Genomic DNA, 12913 nt, shown 5'->3' with positions numbered 1-12913 from the left:
TATAGTTTTCTCAAGTACACTAGTATGAAAACTTACTCACTTACTTCTTACTCCTTAGCTCTACAGGTCGCTACAACCCTTGGCCTCCCTCACAAAGCCTCTCCATCTCTCCCGATCGACTGCCTGCCTTTTCCAGTTTTGAACTCCAAGCGTTCTCAAATCATGCTCAACGTCATCTGTCCATCTATTCCTTGGCCTTCTTTTTCTTTCTCTTTTATATATTCTTTCCCTCCATATAAATTTGGCAATCCTTCCATCACCCATTCTCAGCAAGTGCTCTATCTATCTAATTCTGCCAGCTTTAATTAATAGGACGATGAGTATGAAAAATTGGATCTGCAAATTATAATAATAATAATTTTATTTCTCAATAAGCATTCATTACAAACACAATATTACTACTAGAAATAATTATTCACATTATTATGTGACATATTTTATTACGCATCTTTGTTCATTGATGATACCTTTGTCTGTTAATAGAATGATTATTATTTTTATGATACAATTATTATTATCATAACAGAAAAAACTTTCCAATACCCTATTTCACAATTTAATTGATCCAAAATTCATATCAAGTCAAATTTAAAACTTGATTTTTCTTAAAGTAGTTCTTCGATTGATATAATGGTATGATTGTAATGACTGTTCCAACTTACGTTATTCAACTGTATGGATGAATATGTATTGTTGTAGAACTAAATAAATATTCTATTCAACTCTACTTTCGACCATAGTCTGCAAACAGCTTTCACTTGAGCCAAATTTTAAATAAGGGTTAATAACTCACTTTCAAATTTTATTTGATCATCCACACTTAACAACTTCTTCTTCTTCTTCTTCTTCTTCTTCTTCTTCTTCTTCTTCTTCTTCTTCTTCTTCTTCTTCTTCTTCTTCTTCTTCTCCTCCTTATTCTTCTTCTTCTCTTCTTCTTCTTCTTCTTCTTCTTCTCTTCTTCTTCTTCTTCCTCTATCTCTTCTTCTTCTTCATGTGCCTGTCCGCTTCCAGACGTTAGCTACCATGGTGGCGGCTAATTGCACCCTATACACGGCTGCACCAAACAATTCCTCGGTGTTCATGGAGAACACTTAACTTACAATTTGCTAATCATCTAGTACCATAATCTTTAAACTTACACATTATCTTTTTAGATACACCGACTATTTCTTCTCAATTACTGCAGATCAATCCAAATTTAGGTATTTCAACAATAATTCGAGGAGATTTCAACTAAATCTTGACTTTGTTTTTTTCAGACTCGACGCAACTGATTCGTATCCATCATAGTTCTCAAGTTGAAATCTAGTTGAAGTTGATCAACAGGAATCAACACGTTCAAGTTGAAATCTAGTTGAAGTTGATGAACAGGAATCAACACGTTCAAGTTGAAATCTAGTTGAAGTTGATGAAAAGGAATCAACAAGTCCACGTTGAAATCTAGTTGAAGTTGATGAAAAGGAATCAACACGTTCAAGTTGAAATCCAGTTGAAGTTGATGAACAGGAATCAACACGTTCAAGTTGAAATCTAGTTGAAGTTGATGAACAGGAATCAACACGTCCACGTTGAAAACTAGTTGAAGTTGGAGGAATCAACTGGGGAAAAAATAACGATCATGTAGATAAGTGAGTGAAAAGTGCTACATCTTTTTTGACCAGCTATTCCAAAACAAATACAGTGATTTCTCAGTGTGAACAAGAGTTTACTTCAAGTGTGGTAGCATTCAGGATCTGTTGTGAGTTATAACCGTTATTATACAACTTTAAGTGCAGTGTTGTGCAGTGCTCAAAAATTGGATTATTATCAAAAGCAGTCGACTACCCATGGATTACCAATCTTCCAGATTCCAGATTCAACAAATGGTGAGTGGATCTTCAAATTTTGCTTGGAATTGATTTTATACACTTTTCAGAATCATATTATCAGAATCATAACATCCTATGTTTTCATTCAAACATTGAACCAGAATTTTCTTCGTTACTTTATCAAGATATAATGAGGTGATAAAATATCAACTAACATCAATATAATTTCGATTCAGTATTGAAAGCAAACCCTCTTCACAAGTGACATGGAATCAGATTTCAACTATTTCTGATTCAAATTCGTATTGGCTAATTCAAAGTTACCAAAATATTCAGGAAGAAATTAACCAATTTAAAGTGATCATAAGATTTAAAACTTCAATGATTTGCATGAAAAGCAATTACTATGCATGACTATATTAGAATATTCCAAATATAACAATGAACCATTTAATAGAGAATCAATCCACTTTTCGATTGATAAATCATTATCAAATATTCGATTCAATTTTAATTTCTCCCCTTCATGTAATCCTTGGAACTTGAAAAGTTTTTCCATTATTGAGTCCGAGATTATTATATTCCATTTGGAATTTATATTGTATAACAGTCGAACCAAACAAATCCAAATGATATGATTCTTCTGGGTCGTAGTAAATAGTCTCTCCCATACTTTATGTCTCTTATACTTAGTCTCTCTTCTCTCCTATACTTTCAGCTTTCTAGCAAAGTCTCCAAGCAAACGTCAGAACATACAATACATCTAGAGAACTACATTCAAATAATTCAGCAGCTCCAGCTATGGATGAATATCTGCAGGTTTCCAACTCTCTAAGGAAAACAAGTGAGATGTAATAGTAAAAGAACAGCTGAATATTGAAAGAGTGAGATAGAATGATAAGGATCAGAGGGAGAGAAAAATGGTAGGGGATAAAAGGAAACGACAAAGGAAAAACCAAACATAGGGTGAGGAATAAGAAGGATGAGATCCAGAAGAAGGAGGAAGAGGAGGAGATGATAATGGGAGAAAACAAGAGGGAGGAGAATGAGAAAGAGTGGAAAAAGGAAAATGATGAAACAGGATAAGAACAATCGAACACTGGTAATAAGTGAACTGGAAATCAATCAGGATACAGGAAAAAATAGGATGTAAATAATGAGAAGGAAGAGAAATATGATGAGAAAGAGGCGAAAAAGTGAGAAACGTGACTGGTGAGAAAGGAGTGGAACGATAACCGGGAAACGAGGAAAAGAAGGAAGAAGAAGAAGAAGAAGAAGAAGAAGAAGAAGGAGAAGAAGAAGAAGAAGAAGAAGAAGAAGAAGAAGAAGAAGAAGAAGAAGAAGTAAAGCATTGAACAAACATCATAATCCAAATTATACTTCCAAAACTACTTTATCCAAATGGGTACAAAATTATTTATTGAAGTTTATTCAGTTTATCTCTCGATAGTTTGACATCAGCTTGTGAGACCAAACTCCCATATTAATTAGATGGAGGAAAGAGAAGGAAGAGGAGGAGAAGAAGAAGAATAAGAAGAAGAAGAAGAAAAAAGAAGAAGAACAACAACAAAGAAAAGAAGCAGTATAAAAAAATGTAAGGAAGAAAAACAAATGATATAGAATTGATTGAGGAACTGAAAGATTCAAGAAATGAGACAAACCGGCTGTAGAATAAGGAGAAAAGATGAAGGAGTAGAGCAAATAAAGATCATCATCGTCATCATCATCGTCATTCAAGGATTAGACTCTGTTGGTCTGTTCCGGCATCCATTTCTCCATCGGTCGTCCGACGCCTCTTCTCCCATCGGGTTTGTAGTGCCAAGCTTGAATTGGAAGTCTATTTGCTGGCATACGGAGTAGATGGCTGGACCAGTCTTCCCTACCTTTCTTCAATATTCGCAATAAAGACTCTACATTCAGTTCGGCTCTTATACTTCGTTTCTATGTAATCCAACTTAGTGTAACCTTTGACAAATAAAGATGATTGGAATAAGAAGAATGGAAGAAAACGGAACTTTGGTGAAAAGAAAATCGCGGAGAAGAAAATCAGTAGAAAAGAGAAAGGAGAGGATGAGAGGTGATGAATGATGTGGGTGAGAGAAAGCCGAAGATGACGATGAAGATGGCATGAGAACGGAAGGAGGTGCAAGAAGATGATAACAAAGAGGATCCTGCCAGAAGTTTGCAGGGGGCAAAGAGGTTGGTTGAGGTCGAGAGGGTTCGCAGGGTGATGAGTCTAAACGGGGCCCGGAGGTTGGAGAGGGGGTTGAAGTTGGGTGGAAATTGTACCGTTAGGAAAACCGACTGGGGTTCGAACCAAGAACCACTGTGCTCTGCTCCGCTACGCGAATGCTGGAAAGGAAAATTTATGGGTCACCTCTTTATCACTTCCACATCACGGGAGCCGGCAGGAGTTAGCTCTGTTGAGTTTTTGATGAACTTCCTCGTCGCTAGTGATCCGTTCGGGAAAGCTCACCTTCTGTGAATCGGGCTGCTGATAGCTGTGATGGCAGTTCAGTCGCCTTTCTGTGATATTAGTCGGCCTGTGAGGCTGTGATCATTGCTTTCCACTTGCTGCTTTCACGCCGGCTGATAAGCGGTCGCTTCCCTTTCAACGCTGCGTGCCTACTATCAATTTCGAATTGGCTTGGACGGCTAGTCAACCGTGGTTCGAATGGGATTTATGTGCGAGAAAACAAAACACCACGTGATTTTTGTGATGGAGAGGACATAGAATCCCACATGGTAGTTTTGAGACTATGATTTATGTTGTAGAAAACGAACTTGTACTTGTAGGATTAAACACAATTACTTATTGATATATTCGTAGGATTAAACACGAGGATAAAGATTGAAAACAAAGGATGTTGAAAAAAAGGATGGAATAAGGATGTTGTTGGAAACAAACTTCTAATTGTAGGATTGAACACATTACTTATTGTGATTACTTATAGCAACTACTTATTGCTATTTGTAGGATTAAACACATGAGGATGAAGATTGAAAACAAAGGAAGTTGGAAAAGAGGATGGAATAAGGATGTTGTGGAAAACAAACTTCTTAATGTAGGATTAAACACAATTACTTATTGTAATTTATCACTTATTGATATATTTGTAGGATTAAACACATAAGGATAAGGATTGAAAACAAAAGAGGTTAGAATAAAGGATGGAATAAGAATATTGTAGAAAACAATCTTCGAATTGTAGGATTAACACAATTACTTATTGTAATTTATTACTTATTGGTATTTGTAGGATTAAACACAAAGGATAAGGATTGAAAACAAAGGATGTTGAAGGATAAGGATGCTGTAGAAAACAAACTTCCAATTGTAGGATTGAACACAATTACTTATTGGTATTTTTAGGATTAAACACAATGGATAAGGATTGAAAACAAAGGATGTTGAAGGATAAGGATGTTGTAGAGAACAATCTTCGAATTGTAGGATTAAACACAATTACTTTTGTAATTTATTACTTATTGGTATTTGTAGGATTAAACACATAAGGATAAGGATTGAAAACAAAGGATATTGGAATAAAGGATGGAATAAGGATGTTGTAGAAAACAAACTTCTAATTGTAGGATTAAACACAATTACTTATTCTAATTTATTACTTATTGGTATTTGTAGGATTGAACACATAAGGATAAGGATTGAAAATAAAGGATGGATAAGGATGTTGTAGAAAACAAACTTCTAATTGTAGGATTAAACACAATTACTTATTCTAATTTATTACTTATTGGTATTTGCAGCATTAACACATAAGGATAAGGATTGAACACATATATTCTTGTGATTATGATACATGTGGTGTACATGATATTTCTGTAATGTGGATTAAACACACAATGTAATACATGTCTGAAGGAGTGAAGACATGTGGGAGAATACATAACTCATAATATATGTGTGATGAGGATCTAACACAGTTGATATATTGTGTGAAGAATACATAATGCCAGTGAAGAATACATTACACCCTGAAAAGAGCATGATAAAAACGGAGGAAATCTACTCAATGAATGCAATAGATCAAGATATTGCGGAACATGATAAATATAGATGGAAGGTAGACCACAGTCGAAAGCTACATTCAAAGTTATGGGAGGATAGAAAGAAATCAAAAGATAGAAGATGAACTGAATTGAAATTATCAAAAAGTATATTTTCCTCGTTGATCAAATAGAATTTTGATTGAATTTCATTAAATGTAATAATATTTATAAGGATTTCAATTTTGGTTTAATAATCACCCTCACCCATTGTCACCCTCTTATCAAGCTATTTGACTATTAAATTTATGCATATAATTAGGAAATTAGGAGTTCTGTTTAAAGCCCCAAACCTGCAGGAACTTGATTGAGCTTGTAATGAAGATTTGATTTCCAGCATCTGATCGGGAAAGAAATCAAAAAGGAAAAAAGAAAGATTTGAAGAGATCTTGAAAGTATGTAGCGGCATCTTGATTTTTCAGTCGAAATTATTAAAATTTTGAAATACTTGGAGCACACTATGCAAAGTGCAGTTCGTTAATATAGGACGTAATTCTACAGAGCTTACATGGAGAGTCTGTAATGCCTTTATTATGATTGATTTCAGGAATCTTTTCTATGAACTTAATGGGTGATCACATGATATTATCAATACTCATAATGCATTCTAATTCGATATCAATGTTCGTTGAATTCTAATTTCAATAATTAAAATCAATGATTGTGATTATTATTCAACTATGGAGAAAATAATAACAAAAAATTATTCCTTTCATTGCTAAGCTATCCAATAAATCATAATCGTTTTCATATTGCTGACTGCAACAATTTTTTTTGGGGACAGCTGAACATGTTTGTTGAGTAGAGAATATTTCGTCGGGGATAACATTATCAACAGAATATTGTAGCAGGAACGACACTAGCGCTCCACACGGCGTAGCTCGGAAGCTGAATGCTGAGAGAGGCTCACAAGCAAAGGCAATAAATCAATACAAGAACCCTTCCCCCCTTGCACCGAAAGCCCCCCGGTCTTCGAAGGGGGTTGGTGGCCGACCCCCAACTCCCCCCCTAGACCGTAGATCCCCTACTTTTCTCTTGGCGACTATTGTTTCTACATTGAAAACAAGGTTTCTCCCGTCAACAAATTAATGGCCCATTCATAACAAACTTCCCCCGGTAACCCCTGTTCTAAACTCTACACTTCCCCATACCATGCTAGATTCTTCGCGGTTTTTTCCCTATAATTCGCATTGATGAAAGATTGGAATGAACAATTTCAATTACCCCTGTTTTTATCAACCTTTCCACCAACCTAACGGCCCGAAAATTCTGGAATGAATTGTAATTTCTCATGTGTGGGTTTTTGTGTGCTGAGCAAACAATTTCGATCACTTTTGATTTCCAATAACGTTCTCGCTGTAAGGTTTATCGACTCTGTTTGAGTCAGCTATATATTTCTACCAACAATGTTTTGCGGTAACAGATTGCAAAGGATTTTCACTAAGCTCATATCTGTTCCATATTTGTTATAATACATCGAAATGAATACAGTGACTCAGAAACTATAAACATTATGAATTAGGATTTTGATTCAAAATGAGCTAATCAGCTTCCCAGCTATGTAAACTGCATTTTACAATCACATGCTATTTAAAAATCACGATTTCATTCAAAAAAAATATCACAACAAATTCGATTGAGATAAATCGAGATATCAACTCAATCAATCAACAAATAAATTTGAAAAAAATTACGGGTCTTTTCTTTCTATAGTCCAGTCACTATATACATTGGTGCTAGCATTTATATTGTCATCATCATCATCATCTTACAAGGATTAGGCTCTATTGGCCTGTACCGGCATCCATTTCTTCCTTGGTCTTCCTATGCCTCGCTTTCCTTCGGGTTTGTACTCCCATGCTAATATTGGGAGCCTGTTGGATGGCATTCTGAATAAATGAGTAGACCAATTTTCCCGATATTTCTTCAGAATATCCAATAGCGGTTCTACATTCAATTCAGCTCTTATGTTATTTTATGAATGTATTGTTTATGAATGTTGTTCATTAAATTTAATATTTCATTCAATATTGTAGTTCTGAATTTCTAATATATTATTTGGATACATGAGAGAAGTCCACAACCAATTTCTTCATGCAAAATTTCCTTGTGCTGGATACAAATAATATATTAAAAAATCAGAACTACAATATAAATTGCAAGCACACCCCTTTTTTATGTCTATATTGACTGGACTACTATCCATTACATGTGATTTGAACAAATAGGAACAATCATTTTCCATCAATCACTTGTGTTTATAACTCTATATTTAAAGTGACTGATATTCATTTTTGGAATCAAGTTCAATTTAAAAACTTGAAGCACGTGTTGATAGTGTTTTCAGAATATAGTGTTCAGTTTTTTCTATGTAATCAAAATCCCGTTTAACAAGTTTCGTTGACTGGTTGTTTTTGTGGCCAAAAAATCCTCATGGATCTCGCACTATCTGGATTATTTCTCCCTCATCTCCTCCTTCTTTCAGGTCATCTATGTATTCAGTTTACTCTACTTTTTTATTACCTGATAAAAACTCAATAGTAGTATCAATAATGAGTATCCCTCATCTATCTCTACTTCTCTCAAAATCTATGAACTCTTGATATTGAGTTTTTAGATAACCAATTTCTTCATGCAAGATTTCCTCGTGCTGGAAACAATTAATACATTTAAAAATCAGAACTACAATATAAATTGCAAGCACACCCCTTTTTTATGTCTATATTGACTGGACTACTATCCATTACATGTGATTTGTACAAATAGGAACAATCATTTCCCATCAATCACTTGTGTTTATAACTCTATATTTAAAGTAACTGATATTCATTTTTGGAATCAAGTTCAATTTAAAAACTTGGAGCACGTGTTGATAGTGTTTTCAGAATATAGTGTTCAGTTTTTTCTATGTAATCAAAATCCCGTTTAACAAGTTTCGTTGACTGGTTGTTTTTGTTGACAAAAAATCCTCATGGATCTCGCACTATCTGGATTATTTCTCTCTCATCTCCTCCTTCTTTCAGGTCATCTATGTATTCAGTTTACTCTACTTTTTTATCACCTGATAAAAACTCAATAGTAGTATCAATAATGAATATCCCTCATCTATCTCTACTTCTCTCAAATCTATGAACCCTCAATATTGGCAATGCTCATTTAATTATAGCCTACCTAACATTCATGTTACCCTAATTTCTCTTGATTATTTTGATTTTTCTAGTTTCCTGTACAAGTATAAATCTTTCTCATCATTATCTTTACTCTTCTCTCTTTCTCCTCACTGTCCCCCTCTCATGCCCAATTCAATAATTGTATATCTCCTTTTCTTCCTTCTTCATCTCTTTTTTTTTTGTCTCTCAACAATGTATTTTCGCTCATGTCTTGCTTTATTGATTATGTTTCACTGAGTAAATGAAATATTGAGTGAGAGAAGTAGGAGAGAGTAGAATCTTGACAACGATTGAGAGAGATATTGAGAAATGGAATGAGAGAAGGAGAAGACAATATTGGAGAGAGGGAGTAAAAAGTGATAAAGCTAGATTATGTAAGTTGATCTTGTTTTACTGCCTTGGATTTTGTTCAAACGGTCACATCTCTTGTAAACATGATAAATAATTTAATATGTAACCGTCTCTCCCAGTCCAGACACCCCTAGATACTAATAATATGAATAACAATATTAATATTCTATATTAATCTTCCAATTTCAACTACTTTATTAAAAATGTTGCTAGGTTTTTGATGGAGAGCCAATACCGCCTGGTCTAATAATAAGCAAAATCTTATTCCCGGATGAAGGTGTGAGCCACATCATAAGGACTTGTGAATTGACCGTGGAAAATTAATATTATCAATTTCTCATGAGCTCTTGACAGTATCTTTGTTTTCATCATTCGAAAAATATCTGGAAACGTTCCCATTGTTGATAGTGTGCAGATCAGAGTGTTCTAGTTTCATTCAGTAGTGAACAGTGGTCGGTACAATTTATTATTTCCATCAATTGAGTCTTCAATGTTCAATTGTCAATAATCCTATTATATTAAGCGAGCAATTTCTGTATATATCTGGTTATTTTTGTATGTGGTTATTTTTATAACTGGCTATTTTTATATCTGGTTATTTATGTTTTACGGATCTCGAAAACTGCTCTAACGATTTTCACGAAATTTGGAACATAGTAGGTTTATGATACAAAGATTCGATTGCACTAGGTCTCATCCTTGGGAAAACTCGCTGAACGACATTAAAATGATAATTTATCCTTGGAAAACAGATAATAATTTCGTCGTCTCTCGATAACAGGAGATGCGTGTGCCTGTGTGGGAGAGATACAGAATTATTTCCAGCTGTGTAATCATAATCAATCAGCGAGAAATTTTATCTAGCTAGACAATTTTTAATCGATTTAATCAACATAATCTGATTTGTTGACATGACATGATAATCCTCCTAAACTAGAGAATATCATAATTTTCAAAGTTGATCATTATTTGACAATTTCAAATGATTAGTGAGTGTTATTTTGTTATTCAATTTGATTTGTATAATATAATCTAAATTATAGATTTTTTTATTTTCAAATGTTTAAACAGAGAATTGAACCTGTATTCAAGTGTATGGAATATAACCTACTTTCTGGACTATTTATAGTGTATAAATCAAAATTCGGGAAAAAACAGTTTTGGGCTGTGCGTGTTAGTACTTTGTCAATCATTTTGAAGAATTGTGTTCGGTTTATCAAAAGTCAATAAATAAATAACGAGCGAAGCTTGGTGCCCCGATAATTCTTTTTAATTGAATATTAGAGGGGAGAAGGAGGCTTAGCCTAATAGATAATAAAAGCATTCATTTCTTGTGTTTCTTATTTGAATTGCATTAGGAATTAATTTTTTAATTATACTAGCTATGGTTTTAATTGAAAATCTATTCTTCATTATATAATTATTATTCCTTCCCAGTATAGTAGCTTAAGAGAATTGAGGAAAAATCTTCCCTAAACATGAACATACCCCATTTCATCACAATTTTAACCTCTATGGTATATGAGCAGATTAATTATTTGCATTACAGTTAATAGTTTTCGAACTATAAATATTATTCGATCAAAGATTCTCAATTAATTAACAATAAAGGTATTTTACTTCGTGATTGTAATAGGTACAGGGATAGAGATAGAAAATAACTGGAAAGAAAAATAAAAATCTCACTACCCTTTTTTGAATTAGGTTTATCACAACATGTTTCAATATTTATGCTAGTAATTGATGCTATTATTACTAGTAAGAGAAAGATTCAAATATATACAGAAAAGAGACAATAGAAAATAACCTCTAGAATATGAGCTGCAAATTATGTTGAAGGGTTATCGATTGGGAAAGCGAATGGTCGCGATCACCCATCAAATTATAATAATATTCCTAAATTTATTGATTTTAGAATGAGAATGGAGGACCAATATGTAATGGTTTCAAATGATCATACTATTCTATCATATCAGAATCTTAAAAATTAAGTGTAGCAGACTAAAAATAACTACATAAACCTTCATGGTTATGTTAACATATGTACCTTTTACTATAGATCTATCCAACCGATCAACCTGCGATTTTGAACACTGAATAACATGACCTTTTTACATACTTTAGCACAAGCTTTTCAGTTTTCAACCATATTTTCACTAAATATGATTTTTTTCTGAATGACTGCTCTAAAACACATTATTGAATTACAAAAAGGCATATAAAATGGGATTTGAAAATTTTTTCTTAATTACCTCTCGCTAAAGTGTTCATAATAGTGCTAAGTATAGTGAGGTCCACATTATAATGGCAGTAGATAAAGATAGAAGAATAGCGATGCCGATTCTCTGCATTAATTAATTATATTTCTACACTGTCAAAAACATAATTGGCATCGTTGTGGACCTAGAAAAGGATAGTACCACCGGCTTTGTCGAATGATAGACAAGGATAGCAAAACCAAAGTTGATCAAATTCTGTCATTATAACGTGGACCCCACTATAGTACTGTAGTGTAGTACCTACTGTACAAAATTTTCGACGTCTACCTGGAAGGGTTCCTGAGAAAAAGGTTCATATGTTAACATTACGGCTCATGGAGTTATTTTTTGGTCTGCTCCCCTTAATATAATTAAGAGGTAGCATAACTTCATTCTACCATAGAGAAACGATAGCATAGATATCCCATGGTATAGGGCGTTTATGTCGCAAGTTTTACTGTTATCCAAGCTGATAGTTCACGTAGTTCTTTCCTATGCAGCTGTGTGACGCTGGTAGTCTCTCAAAGTGTGCCGTTCATACACTCTCACCCCAACAGAACAGTAAAAATTGACAATAATCGACAGTAATCGGCTTGAGATAACAGTAAAAGTTGCTACATAAACACCCTATACCATGGAATATATACTTACGCTATTGTTTCTCTATGGTAGTACCTACTGTACAAAATTTTCGACGTCTACCTGGAAGGGTTCCTGAGAAAAAGGTTCATATGTTAACATTACGGCTCATGGAGTTATTTTTTGGTCTGCTCCCCTTAATATAATTAAGAGGTAGCATAACTTCATTCTACTTGACAAATCAATTTAACTCTTCACATTAATATTCTTAAATGATATCAATTGATTCATCTGCTACTGAGATCTGCTCAATTCATCTCTGAAATGAGATATACATCTGCTACTACCAAAACCCAAAACCCTATGATTTTATTGGTATTCTATGTTCATATATACGGTGATAAAGTACCAACAATTTCCTATGATAGTGATATGCTACATTCTCTTGATAACAAACAAGAGCATTCTACATCTTCTATTACATTTTTTCAACTTTATTCCACAAATTAATTCTTTTGGAAAGATTAGGCCAATTACTCATTTACAATTACTCAATTTATTTACAATATTACAATTGTAATAGTGCTAAGTATAGTGAGGTCCAAATATTACAATATATCATAATATATTTTATAATAATTAATATATCAATATATCATAATTATATAATATCAAATAT

At 33.6% G+C, this 12913-nt stretch overlaps 1 long non-coding RNA gene across 1 annotated transcript in view; it reads left to right on the top strand.

Moving 5' to 3' along the window:
* The first annotated feature begins 1751 nt into the window (after window positions 1–1751).
* LOC120352618 overlaps window positions 1752–12913 on the top strand; it is a 77000-nt gene continuing 65838 nt past the window's right edge. The window contains exon 1 of the long non-coding RNA XR_005571971.1: window positions 1752–1865. This is a non-coding gene — a long non-coding RNA (uncharacterized LOC120352618). The remainder of the gene's footprint in view (window positions 1866–12913) is intronic.

Source organism: Nilaparvata lugens, chromosome 8 (genome assembly GCF_014356525.2).
Source record: "Nilaparvata lugens isolate BPH chromosome 8, ASM1435652v1, whole genome shotgun sequence".
Classification (NCBI taxonomy): Eukaryota; Metazoa; Arthropoda; class Insecta; order Hemiptera; family Delphacidae; genus Nilaparvata; species Nilaparvata lugens.
This window is presented reverse-complemented; position numbering and strand designations above follow the sequence as displayed.